The 13,709-nt window shown below is 35.5% G+C and overlaps 1 long non-coding RNA gene across 2 annotated transcripts; it reads right to left on the bottom strand.

Annotated features, from left to right (window-relative positions):
• Window positions 1-311: 311 nt before the first annotated feature.
• On the bottom strand, window positions 312-12,550 carry LOC107802608 (uncharacterized). Of its 2 annotated transcripts, XR_012703202.1 has the most exons (6): window positions 12,430-12,550; window positions 5,062-6,736; window positions 3,564-4,769; window positions 3,429-3,489; window positions 2,331-2,415; window positions 312-879 (listed from the first exon to the last, which is right to left on the bottom strand). It is a non-coding gene; the product is annotated as an uncharacterized LOC107802608 (long non-coding RNA). The 2 variants fall into 2 exon arrangements; XR_012703201.1 differs by having other exon boundaries at window positions 3,564-6,736.
• Between the last annotated feature and the right edge of the window lie 1,159 nt (window positions 12,551-13,709).

Raw genomic sequence — 13,709 nt, 5'->3', positions numbered from 1 at the left:
TATTATTTAATTTTATTTGAGTTTTCCCATTACCATGGTCGCAAATCTAATTTAAAATTATTTATTTATTTATATTTTCGACTACTGTGGTCGCAAACCTAATTTAATATTTTTTAATATTTAATTTTTCCACTACAGTAGTCGCAGATGTTCCTGAATCTAGAATATTTTGAAGCATTTTACGACTACAATAGTCGAAAATCAGTCAGAAAACTGGGAATTGTTTGCCAGATTCCAGCTTTTTTAAAAGCAGCACCACCTGCCAATTCAAATATACAGTAATTAACCAATTAATCCACCATGACAACCAATTATTTCACAATGCCAACCAATCAATCCGTCATTTCAACTAATCAAATCCATAAAATGCTAAACATAAATATTTGTAACTAAAACATCCAAAAAGAGTTAAACATTCTAGCACCATTCAATCTAGTCTAAAACATTACAATCATAGTCAAGTGTAAATATTACCAAGTCTAAACATCCAACCATAACAAACTAAAACTCATTATCCCCGCCATCCTCGCCATTCAAAGGATCAAATGGACGTCCGCTCATAAATTTCTCCACTAGACTCTGCAATTTGTTAAAATTTGCGCGATCTTCTTTCCGTTCCTCCTTCAACTCTTCAACTTCTTTTCGTAATGCTTCCACCTCTTCGTGATCTTGCGAATAACTCGCATCACCAGACAACAATGTCGTAGAATGACCTACGGAATATTGTGATCCAAGATCCTAGGTTCTACCTTTCTTTGCGCCACCAACCACATGCGTCCATATTGAAGCAACATCATTGAGTGACACTTGGGTTGAGCTACCATCCTTGAAATCGGGTTGACTTTGACGTCATTCCTCAAAACGTTGCTGATAGGCTTCCTGAAATTAAAAGTTGGATATTCTGCTGATCAGTTGACACTACATTAGCTAATAACAACAAGCTTATAACGACAGAATAGTCAAAACTTCAAACAAGACTACAATAACAAAAAAGGTCAAAAGATCGACGATCAAAAAGGATAATCTATTCTGAATTCCCTGACCACATTATCTCATCTAACTACCAACATACGAAATCAGCATGAAGCTGAGACATCAGCATAAGCTAAACGATCAAAAAGCGTACTTCAAGATTTGTTGAGACATCACATCACTTTATAATACTAGTTGGACACACATGAAGCTTATACTATACCCTAGCCATGAGAATGCAGAAACAACTTTCTAGTTTAGCTAAAACAATAATGTAGCAGTGTTAATCCACAAATTTACACGAAAGTTTTAACATACAACAAACTTTCAAGGAAAAATTTATCATAAAATTTTGTGGGGGTCTTTTATGCACCTAATTAATGTCTGTTTATAAAATCTAGAGACTTATATGGAGGATCTAATTGAAACACAGAAACTTATAGTGTTGTATACAGTCTCAGAAAGTAGAGCAGACTTGTCTGTTATTCATGCAACTTAGAGGAAAGACCACCTTGCCTCTAATTTATCAGGAAGTTAATGTTCTAATTTATCACATTCTATATGTAGATGTTTGTTACCTAACACTTCTTTCTTTTCTTCATGTTCTCGGCAGTCTGGTCTTCATCCTAGTCAAGTGGATTACATAAATGCTCATGCTACATCTACACCCCTTGGTAATCATTTTGCAAATGTGAAGAGACTCTCTAGTGATTTCAAAATTTTTGCACAAAGCTGAAGGAGACTTCGTCTCTTGGAAACCTATAGTCATGTCTTTTCTGCATCAGAAAAGAACTGTTCTTGCGCTTTCAGCATACTATCATCTTTTTTAGTTTTTCTGCATTTACTTTGTGGTTATTAGTGGATACTAGCATTATCCTTTCTGTCATAAATAGCATGTATTTTCCCCCCTTATCTATGAAATCTGCTGAACTATTACCCAAAATATCAAGGTGCCATTGGTCATCTCCTTGGAGCCGCTGGAGCTGTTGAAGCAATTTTTACCATGTGATTGGGAGAACAATCTCCTTAACAGAAAATAAACATTTTGAACATATAGTAAGAATCAAAATGGAAACACTTTGTCCAAATTCTCTACAGAACATATAACATTTCTCTCAAGATTCTACAATCATGACCACTACAAGTCCTCCAAATTTACTATTTTGGTTCGACAACCCATAAAGTCAGTTTTAAGGAAATCCTTAAGCAAACACCAACTGAAAGATGTTAAATTCATTGATTACTAATAGTTTAACTCACAAGAGTTTCTTAGGCTAATCTTGTACGAATCAGACTAAGTGTTATCCCAATAAAAAACCAAAAGATGAAACTAGAGAATCTTGTAGTTAGGATCTTACATATGTCCTCGCAGCACGCGGCTCGACCCATTCTCTTGTCCCATCCTTTTTCTTTTTCATAGGATAAGTTCGATTATACATCCATCTACACAAAATAAATTCAAGATATTTAAAACAATATATATTAATTAGTACTATGACCGTTTAACACAAGCCATCCACACAAATACATTATAGTTACAAATACATTCTAATTAAGCAGATTCTAATCACAAATACATTCTAATTAAGCAGATTCTAATCACAAATACATTCTAATTAAGCAGATTCAAGTTGAAAGAGCTCTCCACAAGAAAGTATGAATTCCATTTGAGCTTCATTCTTTTAAAGTATGACTCCAGGTATACAATTCTCTCTTTTCCCTTTTTCTCTTTTTGTATTATAAATTTTAAGCTTAAGATAGGTACAACTACCAAAGACCATAATCGCAAAGTACAACTACCTATATGAGAAGGCTGTATCTCATGACCTTTTTCTTTTACTTTACTGGTAATGTTTCTGGTCCTTTTCCTTCCAGCCTTTTAGTTGCTTATTATCTGTGATGGAAGCTGACTGTCTTTTACATTGTACTCCTGAGGGCTCAGCTGGTGTGGATCCTCCAATTAGAGTAACAAGAAACCATTTATGCCTTAATTGTGTTTATCGTGCCGTAGTTCTACTACGCATCAGATAGTGAAGCTGTTAAATCCATTAATTCAACCGTAAGCAGGTGCTACCTGGTTGATTAGAATGTGTACATGGTGGAAATAGGCTTATTGCAAATCTGAATAGAGTATCGGAAGAGAATAAGCACCCAATATGGACTGTACCGCTATGTGTATCCAACCAAATTAGCTCACCTTCTATCAAAGCAGTAACATGATTCGTACATATTGAATATTATAAAAAGCTCCTCTTATTTGGAAGATAGAAAAAATCAAAGCAAATAGAAGATACCAAAATATAAGTGAAACAGAAATACAGTACGGAGAAATACACAGCAACTTAACAACTCAAAAATACGGAACAAACAGAACAAGAAAAACCACAAATAAATGAAGCATGAGGGTTTTGATCATATGGATACGACTCTGAATGAATTTTAGGGATCAAACATACCTCGAATTCAGCAAAGAAATTGGGTTCTGCGACCTCAAAAGAGAAACCCCCAAATTCGCAACTGATGGAAAAATGGAAGATGGATTTGAGATATGAAAACGGAAATAAAAAATTAATGAGTGATTAGTGATTTACCTGGGACGAGAGATTGAAGAACGGTCGAGCAGAGAGAGAGGAAATTGGGGAAATAGGGTTTCGTCTGAAATATTAAATTAAGATTACTGACTACGGTAGTCGCAAACCCATTTAAAATTCTTTTATCATTTTAATTTTAGTTTTGCGACCGACACGGTCACTTAGTACGTCAACTGATATTTTTGACTTTTTAATGTCCTAACGAATCGGTCAGAAAAATGAAGGCGGGAAATTAGCGCGCTATTTTCTCTTTGCCTTTGTCGGAATAATAGTCGATTTTCCTTTTTAAAAATAAGTAATAAAAATTCAATCTTTTTTCGATTATTGCGGTCGCAAAAGCAGTCCCATTAGTGACTGCTTCATTTTCGGTCGGAAAATTAGGTCACAAATTGATATTTTTCTAGTAGTGTAGTAGCTTTCTGTCATTGTTGTAAAATTCTCTAAAAGATTCTATATCCGAATTACATGAACATGAACTGTATAAAATTGATTTGACTTAAACTGTTAGATTTGAAAGCATGTCTATTCTTTGCTTGAATTACTAAAAGTGAACTATAACTGTGTAGCTCGTCTCTATCTTCAGTTCCTTAGTTATTATTATTACTTGTTGAGTTAGTTGTACTCATACTACATCATGTACTTTGTGTGCAAATCTAGGTGCTTCTGGACATAGCGGGTGTTGATTCTCTCATACAGTTGATCTTCCGGATATTCAGAGGTAGCTGTCGTGTTTCGCAGACCTTGTTTCCCCTTCCCTATCTCCTTGTTACCGTATTTTGGTCTTAGACTATTATAGACCGTATTTTTTTCCAGACTTGTATTCATATTAGATGCTCATGTACTCGGTGACACAGGTTTTGGGGAGTGTTCGTATCACTATTTGTGGGATTTTGTATTGTATTTAATTATTATATTTTCAAACTTAAAAGAAAGTGTGGTTTATTGATATTATCGGCTTACCTAGTGTCGAGATAGGCGTCATCACGACAGGTTAGGATTTTGGGTCGTGACAGTTACCCCCAACATAACTCAAATATCATAGCCAACGGGGAATTACCCTCAAACCAAGTTTAGATATATTACTTACCTCATTCGGGGTAGTCTTCAATCTCGAATCGCGTCAAAACCTCGATCTAGCCCTCCGGCGCAAATCCAAGCCAAGCATCATCCAAGAAAGTCAAAAATGCCATATGAAGCGATCCCAACCTATAAAGATTTAATTTTTTGAAGAAATTCCCAAAAAGTCAACAAAAGTCAACGGGGGCCCACGTGCTCGAAATTTGAAACCAATACTAAAATCCGATGACCCATAACCTGTCGAGTCTAACTGTATTATTAGTTTCCAAAACTAAGTCCAAATCAGTACTCAAATCCCCAAAATACACTCTCTTAAAGTGTAGGCAAAAAACCCAAATTTCCTTTCAAAATTCCAAGTTTTAGGTATAGGAATCCATGGATAATCAAGATATAAAGCTAAATGCAAGTGAAAATTGCTTACCTCCAATGCAATAGTGAAAATTCTCTCCAAATTCTTCTCATCTCAAAGTCTAGGGCCAAAAATATAAAACAATGGGTAAAATCCCAAAAATAGCAACTTAAGTACTCTTCCGAGCAATACTCATCGCGGTCGTGGTCGCAGCCAAGCCATTGCGATCGCGAAGCACAAAGAGCCTCGCCTAGAATTACTTCATCACGGACACATGTGTCCATCGCGAACACGATCAACAATTTACTAGCCCTCCGTGAATGCGAGCAATCCATCTAAAATTACTCTATGAAAACGCGACCCTATGGCCGTGAACGCGAAGACCAGCAGAACACTAGAACATCAGCCATCACAAAGTGGTCCACAATGATCTGAAACCACCCCAAAACTCACTTGAGCCCCACGGGTCGCCGTCCAGTCATATCAACAAGTCTAAATACATTAATCAAACTTATACAAAGGCGCAAAACACCAAAATTAACATCAAAATCAAGAATCGTCGATCAAGATTAATCTCTTAAGTTCATAAACTTTCAACTTCAAACCAAGCGTCTGATTCAATTCTAACTAATCCGGAATGAACCCAAAGTTTGAAGACAAGTCCCAAATAATAAAACAGACATATTCCAATATATGAAATAACTATCCGACCCCGATAACCTCAAAGTCTACTCCCGGTCAAACTTATAAATTTTCTAAACCTTCAAATTGTCAACTTTCGACAAATATGACCAAAACCTTCTAGGAACATCCAAATTCAAATCCGAACATGCGCCAAAGTTCAAAATTGCCATACGAACCTATTAAAACTATCAAATTCAGATTCCGAGGTTGTTTACTCAAAAGTCAAACCTTGGTCAACTCTTCCAACTTAAAGTTTCCAAATCAACTTCGAAACTTTCAAAAACTCAAAACCAACTATACACGCAAGGGATAATGCATAATGTGAGGCTACTCAAGATCTCAAACCATTGAATGAAGTGTTCAAGTTCAAAATGACAGGTTGAATTGTTACATGTGCATAACCTCCCATGCGACGGGAATAAACTTCACAAGTAGATGATCTAGCTTGATATCAAGAATTGTTTTCTCAACAAAAGGGACAAAAATGATGTCTCCTACTCTCTCAGCCATGAGCTGAAATTAAGGTAAGACATATTCAACTATTGCATGCTCAACATAACCATTTACTTTCAACCCAAGGAAATCCGTTACATTTCTTTACATTTTGTAGAACTTCATATTGAGTCATAAATGGAGTCAAGTACTCCTTAGCATAGTTGGCCATACCATGGAGATTCACAAGGAGGGAGTCCAATAGTTCAACCAATTGCTCCTCAGTCATGGTGGCACTTGATTTAAAATGATGTTGTGAGCTGTTATGACTTTTGATATTTTCCAAGAGGAGAGGAACGACATGATCCATGTCATATTTAACTATCATGTCATCTCCATTCTCATAGAAAAGTGACTCAATCAAATCTTCAAGATGTTGTGTTATGTTCGACATTTTAGCACTAAGACCATACAAATTGAAATAAGAAAGAAATGTCCACATTAATGTCAGCACTAGCTTCAGCTCTTCAAGTTGATCCATGTCAAGAGCAATTTCATCTTCTTTATTCTTTAACCTTTCTATGAAATCCAATAGATTGAAAATGTCCCTGCAAAGTACAGCAGTACACACCTGCCAAAAGACCAAATGTTGTATCCAATGTTCAAAGCCACATAATCATCCAAGTCAATATTAGTTTTAATACAAGAAAATATTGTATGACAATACTGATGAGCTGTTTGCTTCAATTTGTTTTCCTCCTTCCATGAATGTAATTTTCACTAGAACGGTGCCAAAGTAGCTTTTCCGGATGGGACAAACCCATGTGGGTAAATGAAAAGGTCAAAGAAAGAAAGAAAGAAAGAAAGAAAGGAAAGATAGAAAGAGACAGAAAGAAATAAGAGTTTGGAAAAGTAGGCCGCAAATGTGAAAGAAATAATTCGGCACAGTTTGTGATGCGTCCTGCCGCGTATTCACATTCGCTGCAAAAAACATTTCAGCAGACGCTCTGCCTATAAATACGCATCCCCTTCTTCAATTGTAATCTTCCTCACAACTTCTTCTCTCTTTTATTAATAAACAGTTATTCTTTTTGTGGTCGTCAAGTAGGCAAAAATTATCGAACCACGTAAATCTTGTCTTGTCTTGTGCAATTTATTATTTTTCTCTTTAAATATAATTTTTTCTTTTATTAATCTGACACGTTTTTCAATAATTGGTATCAGAGCACATGCAGTGTAATTTTGGTAGAAAAGCACGGTATTCGTGCAGGTAATATTCACAAGAATAGTGCGACAGTATTGATCATCAATACTAACACTATTCACAATAGTAAAGTACTATTCATTAATAATGATAGTATTGTTCACCAATAGTGATTGTTGTCTACCTTATACGGTTGGGATATTTTTCTTACACGGAGTAGTATTTGCGGTTACTATTCACATGCACTATTCACATAAATGTTTTTTTGTGAAAAATGGCATCGGAAGAATGGAAGGTTAAAATTGACAAGTTCAATGGCAAAGATTTTGGATTCTGAAAAATGCAAATGGAGAATTATTTGTACCAGAAAAAATTACAATTAACTCTAACTGGGGTAAAACCAGAGAATATGGCCAAAGCAGATTGGGATCTATTAGACTGCCAAGATCTTGGTGTGATTCGTTTGTCGCTAGCACGAAATATAGTGTTTAACATCATTAACGAGAAGACCAATACAGGCCTGATGAAGGCGTTATCAAATATGTATGAGAAGCCATCTGCTTCAAATAAAGTCTATTTGATGCGTCGATTATTCAACTTGAAGATGACAGAAGGTGGATCTGTTATCGAATATATCAATGAGTTTAATGTAACATTAACTTAGTTGAATTCTTTGAATATAACATTTGGTGACGAAATCAAGGCGTTGATTCTATTATCATCTCTACCGGAGAGTTGGTCTGCAACAGTAACTGCAATTAGCAGTTCATCGGAAATTACCAAACTCAAATTGGATAATATCAGAGACTTAGTTCTAAGCGAAGATATTCGTCGGAGAGAATCAAGTGATTCTCTAGGATCTGCTTTTAATGAAAGCAGGGGGGTAATCAACCAAAGAAGACAAAATCATGGTCGTGGAAGATCAAAGTTAATGAGAAAAGGGCAATCCAAAAATCGCCAAGACATTACTTGTTGGAATTGCGATAAAAAGGGTCACTACAATAGTCAGTGTAGAGAAACAAAGAAAAATAAGGATGAAAATTTAGCAAATGTAATTTTTGAACAAGTGTGATGCACTAAATTGTTGTGTAGACTATCCAGTCGAATCTTGGATTTTGGACTCAGGTGCATCCTTTTACTCTACCTCATGCAAAGAATTATTCCATAATTATGTTGCTGAAAAATTCGGGAAGGTTTATCTAGCAGACGGAGAACCTTTGGATATTATTGGAAAAGGTGAAGTTCATCTAAAGACTTCACAAGGGACGCTATGAAAATTGCAAATGTCTGACATGTTCCTGACCTCAAGAAATTTGATATCCATAGGTCAGATTGACAGTGAAGGATATATAACAGTATTCGGTAATGGATCGTGAAAAATAACCAAAGAAAATTTAGTTCTGTCATGAGACTTCAAGAAAGGAACATTGTATGCAACCGCAATACATACAGATACTATAGCAGCAGTTTTCATGGTTGTGACACAATATTGTGACACCGAAGGCTCGGTCATATGAGTGAAAAAAGAATGAAATTGTTTGCATCCAAAAAAAAAGTTGCCAAACCTCAAGCATGTTGAATTAGGTTTGTGCGAAGATTGTATTTATGGGAAACAAAAGAGAGTTAGTTTCTCAAAGGTGGGAAAGACGCCAAAGAAAGAGAAGTTGGAACTAGTGCATAGAGATGTATTGGGACCAGCTCCTATAACTTCTCTGGGAGGCTCATGCTATTATGTCACCTTCATTGATGATTCCACGAAAAAAGTATGGATTTATTTTTTTTAAAATAAATCTGACGTGTTTGTTACCTTTGAAAGATCAAAAGCTGAAGTTAAAAATCAGACAAGCCTAAAGTTAAAATGTCTGAAGTCTAACAATGGAGGAGAGTATGATGGTCAAGAGTTCAAAGCTTTATTCGCATAAAATGGGATCAGAATGATCAAGACAGTTCCTGGAACACCGGAACAAAATGATGTTGCTGAGAGGATGAATAGAACCCTGAATGAACGAGCCAGAAATATAAGAATACATTGTAGGTTGCCGAAATATTTTTGGATTGAAGCTGTTCACACGGCATGTTACCTCATAAACAGGGGACCCTCTGTACCGCTGAATTTTAAAATTTCTGAGAAGGTATAGACAGGAAAGGATGTAACTCTCTCACATCTTAACATCTTTGGTTGTGTTACTTATGTGCATGTAAACTCCAATGATAGAGATAAGCTTGATCCTAAAGCCAAGAAATATTTCTTTATTGGATATGGTGATGATAATTTTGGTTATCGATTTTGAGAAGATCAGAATAGAAAGATCTTAAGACACATGAATGTCACATTCAATTAAAATATGATGAACAAGGACAAGCTTGGAGTATAACCAACCAGCACCAACGAACAAACATCCAAAACAATTGAGTTGGAAGAAATCTCAGAACATGAAGTGGCTAGAGGGATTACAACTGATTCTGAAATTGAAGATGCAGAACCATAAGCTGAATCTGGATCAGAACCAGAACCAGAGAAAGAACCAGACGGAGAACCAGATCTGGAGGTAGGACATGAATCAAATTCGGGATCAGTTACTCTTAAACCTACATTAAGGAGATCTAAAAGAGTCACAAATGTTCTAGATAGGTTAACTCTCTCTCTCTCTCTCTCTCTCTCTCTCTCTCTCTCTCTCTCTCTCTCTCTCTCTCTCTCTCTCTCTCTCTCTCTCTCTCTCTCTCTCTCTCTCTCTCTTTCTCTCCTTTATTTACTTTTAACTGATGTTGGAGAACCAGAGTATTTTAATGAAGCAATGCAGGTGATAAACTCTAATAAGTGGAAGCTAGCCATGAAAGAACATGAATTCTCTTCAAAAGAATAAAATATGGATAATTACAGAGTTACCAAAAGGAAAGAAGTCATTGCAGAACAAGTGGTTGTACAGGGTCAAGGTAGAGTATGACGGTAATAAGATATATAAAGCATGATTAGTAGTAAAAGGCTTTCAACAGAAGGAAAAAATTGACTATACCGAGATCTTCTCTCCTGTAGTCAAATTAACTACTATCAGGTTGGTGCTAAGTATCGTAGCTGTAAAAAATTTATATTTAGAGCAGCTAGATGTTAAAATTGCTTTCTTGCATGGTGACCTTGAAGAAAATATCTACATGAAGCAACCTGAAGATTTTTAAGCTTTTGGTAAAGAAAACCTTGTGTGTAAGTTGAAGAAGAGTTTGTACGGTTTGAAACAAGCTCCCCGACAATGGTACAGGAAATTTGATGGATTCATGTATAACAATAGTTTCATGCGATGTGAGATGGATCATTGCTGTTATATCAAAAATCTTGATGAATCCTATATTATTTTACTGTTGTACGTTGATGATATGCTAATTGCAGGATCTAGCATAAATGAGATAACAGGGTTAAGCAACAACTGACGAAAGAGTTTTAAATGAAAGACTTAGGACCAACTAAGAAAATGCTTGGAATGAGGATTTGCAGAAACAGGTCTGAAGGAACCTTAAAGTTATCTCAAGAAAAGTACATACAAAAGGTACTAAGCAGGTTCAATCTTCATAATGCAAAGACCAGAAGCATTCCACTCGGAAGCCATCTTAATATGTCGAAGGACCAATCACCAGAGACAGATGAAGAAAGGAAGTACATATCCAAAGTTCCATATGCCTTGGCAGTAGAAAGTTTGATGTATGTTATGGTTTACATTAGACCTGACATAGCTCATATTGTTGGAGTTATCAGTAGATACATATCAGATCCAGGAAAGGAGCATTGAGAAGGTGTAAAATAAATATTGAGATATCTCAAAGGCACCTCAGGCATGGCACTTTGTTTTAAAATGAGCAATATTATCATATAAGGTTCTGCCGATGCAAATTTAGGCGGCGATTTGGATAGTCGAAAAAGTACTATGGGATACGTATTCACCTTGGATGGTACTTTTGTTAGCTAGATGTCCATACTTCAAAAAAGTGTTGTTCTATCTACCACTGAAGCAGAGTGCATGGCAATCTTAGAAATTGGAAAAGAGATGATTTGGCTTAAGAATTTTCTTAAAGAGCAGGACAATTGTGAGCTTTTCTGTGATAGCCAGAGTGCAATTCATCTTGCAAAGAATTCAGTGTTTCGTGCAAGATCGAAGCATATCCAGCTGAGATATCATCATATCCGATAGTTGATAAGTGAAGGAACTTTTTCCCTATAGAAGATATCAAGATCGAAAAATCTGTCAGATATGTTAACCAAAGTTGACGGTGTTGACAAACTGAGGTTGTGCACTGGTTCAGTTAACCTTCAAGATTGATAATGTGAACGCGCCATTAGAAAATAGCAAATCTTTGTTTTTTAAAATTTTCTTTCTTGATGTGGGTTTGCGGGGGATATTGATGAGACAAACCCATGTGGGTAAATGAAAAAGTCAAAGAAAAAGAAAGAAATAAGAGTTAGGAAAGGTAGGCTTCAAATATAAAAGAAAGAATTTGACGCAGTTTGCGGTGTCGTCCTACCGCGTATTAATATTCGCTGAACTTTTTTTTCCAGCAGATGCTCTGCCTATAAATAGGCATCCCCTTCTTCAATTGTAATCATACTCACAACTTCTTCTCTCTCATTAATAAAAAGTTATTCTTTTTGTGGCCGTAAAGTAGACAAAAAATGGCGAACCACGTAAATCTTGTCTTGTTCAATTTATTGTCTTTCTCTTTAAATATATTTTTTCTCTTCTATTAGCGTGACACGCTTCCCAACATTTCCTTACCTTCCTTTTAAGTTCTCAATATCTGATGTATAAAAAGCACAAAAAAGTTTTTCAGCAGAAAGAAGAGCTAAGATACAAGAAAAGAATACGAGAAACTGAAGAAGGAAGCGTAGAGCCATAGCAAGAAACAATTTACAGATTGGCACAAATAACTTATATATTAAAAAATGTTTGAAATTTTTTACCTAGAAAGAAATCAAGTTTTGGGATTGGCCTCAAGCATATACAACGTGACAAACATTTTTATAACAAATCCTTTCACTTAACAGTCTGAACAACAGCGTACAAGACAAAAAATTCCTTTGCAAAATTTTTCTTTGTTATATCTCAGAGATTCCAATTGAAGAAATAAAACCTTACCTTGCTTAAAGTTCAGCAAACCAGGAATAAGCAAGCTGTTAATTAGAACCTCAAACTCGTCTGAGAAAAAGTTGAAGTAATTACTTTTCTTGTAGTCTGGTTTACAATTTTATTCAAATATTCTCACTGGCCAGCTAATATGTATATGAAGTGAAAAGTTTTGTTTTTTTGTCAATTGATGACGACATTTACCAGAAGATGAAATAAAGTAATTTTTAGTGATGCAACTTTCCATAAAAATAATATTCCACTTCATCTTTTTGCGTCTCATGTGATAGGATGCATATAACGTGCAATGATAAGACTATTTAATGCTAAAGTTGATCGATAACGGTAATATTATATTTTTATTTTTCTAGAAATGGAAAAAAATTAAAATAAAGTTATAATAATTAGAGAATATAAAAATTACTGGAAACATATAAAATGTTTAATCATATTACTGTAATGATATTTTGTAATCTTTAAAGTTTTTCCTCCAAACAAGGGATAATAATAACATATTATAAATTTTGGCGAGGGTTCTTTCATTTTTTTGGTTGGCTTATGGGTCAAAAGGGATTTCCTTTCCTGTGACTGATATTGCTTTCCTACCCTAAAAGATTAAGTGGGTAATGTGAAAATTATTATAACAAAAATTGATGCAGCTAAATTTAAAATGGAAAAGGGCCAAAAAAAAATACTCCTAATGTATTGAAAATGACTCACCAATGGCCTCTGTTAACGGTTTGTCTTCAATGCCCTTAATATTTCTTTTTAGTTTATTGTCACGATCCGAAATTTCCACCGTCGGAACCGTGACGGCGCCTAACATTTCACTTACTAGGTAAGCCAACGTTAGAGAAGCATTAAACCAATTCTTATCCTATTCAGTAAATAATAACAAATTAGCTAAGGTGAAAAATAATAAGTGCTGAATAATATAAAAACTGTATTAATTACTACCACCCGGATCTGGAGTCACAATTCACGAGCATTCTAGAATTTGCTACAAGCAATAGTCTGAAAGAAATACAATTGTATGAATGAAAGAAACAGTAGAACAGAAAAGATAGACGAGGACTTCAAGGTTTGTGGACGCCGACAGATCTACCTTGAGTCTCCGGATAGCGGTCTAATAGCAAAATCTCGATTAACCCGAGCTGGTACCAAAATCTGCACAGAAAGTGCAGAATGCAGTATCAGTACAACCAATCTCATGTACTGGTAAGTGTCGAGCCTAACCTCGACGAAGTAGTGACGAGGCTAAGGCAAGGCACCTACAAATCAACCTATACAAT

This window comes from Nicotiana tabacum, chromosome 19 (assembly GCF_000715075.1).
Source record: "Nicotiana tabacum cultivar K326 chromosome 19, ASM71507v2, whole genome shotgun sequence".
Classification (NCBI taxonomy): domain Eukaryota; kingdom Viridiplantae; phylum Streptophyta; class Magnoliopsida; order Solanales; family Solanaceae; genus Nicotiana; species Nicotiana tabacum.
The sequence above is the reverse complement of the archived record's forward strand: the minus strand, read 5'-3'. Positions and strand labels throughout refer to the sequence as shown.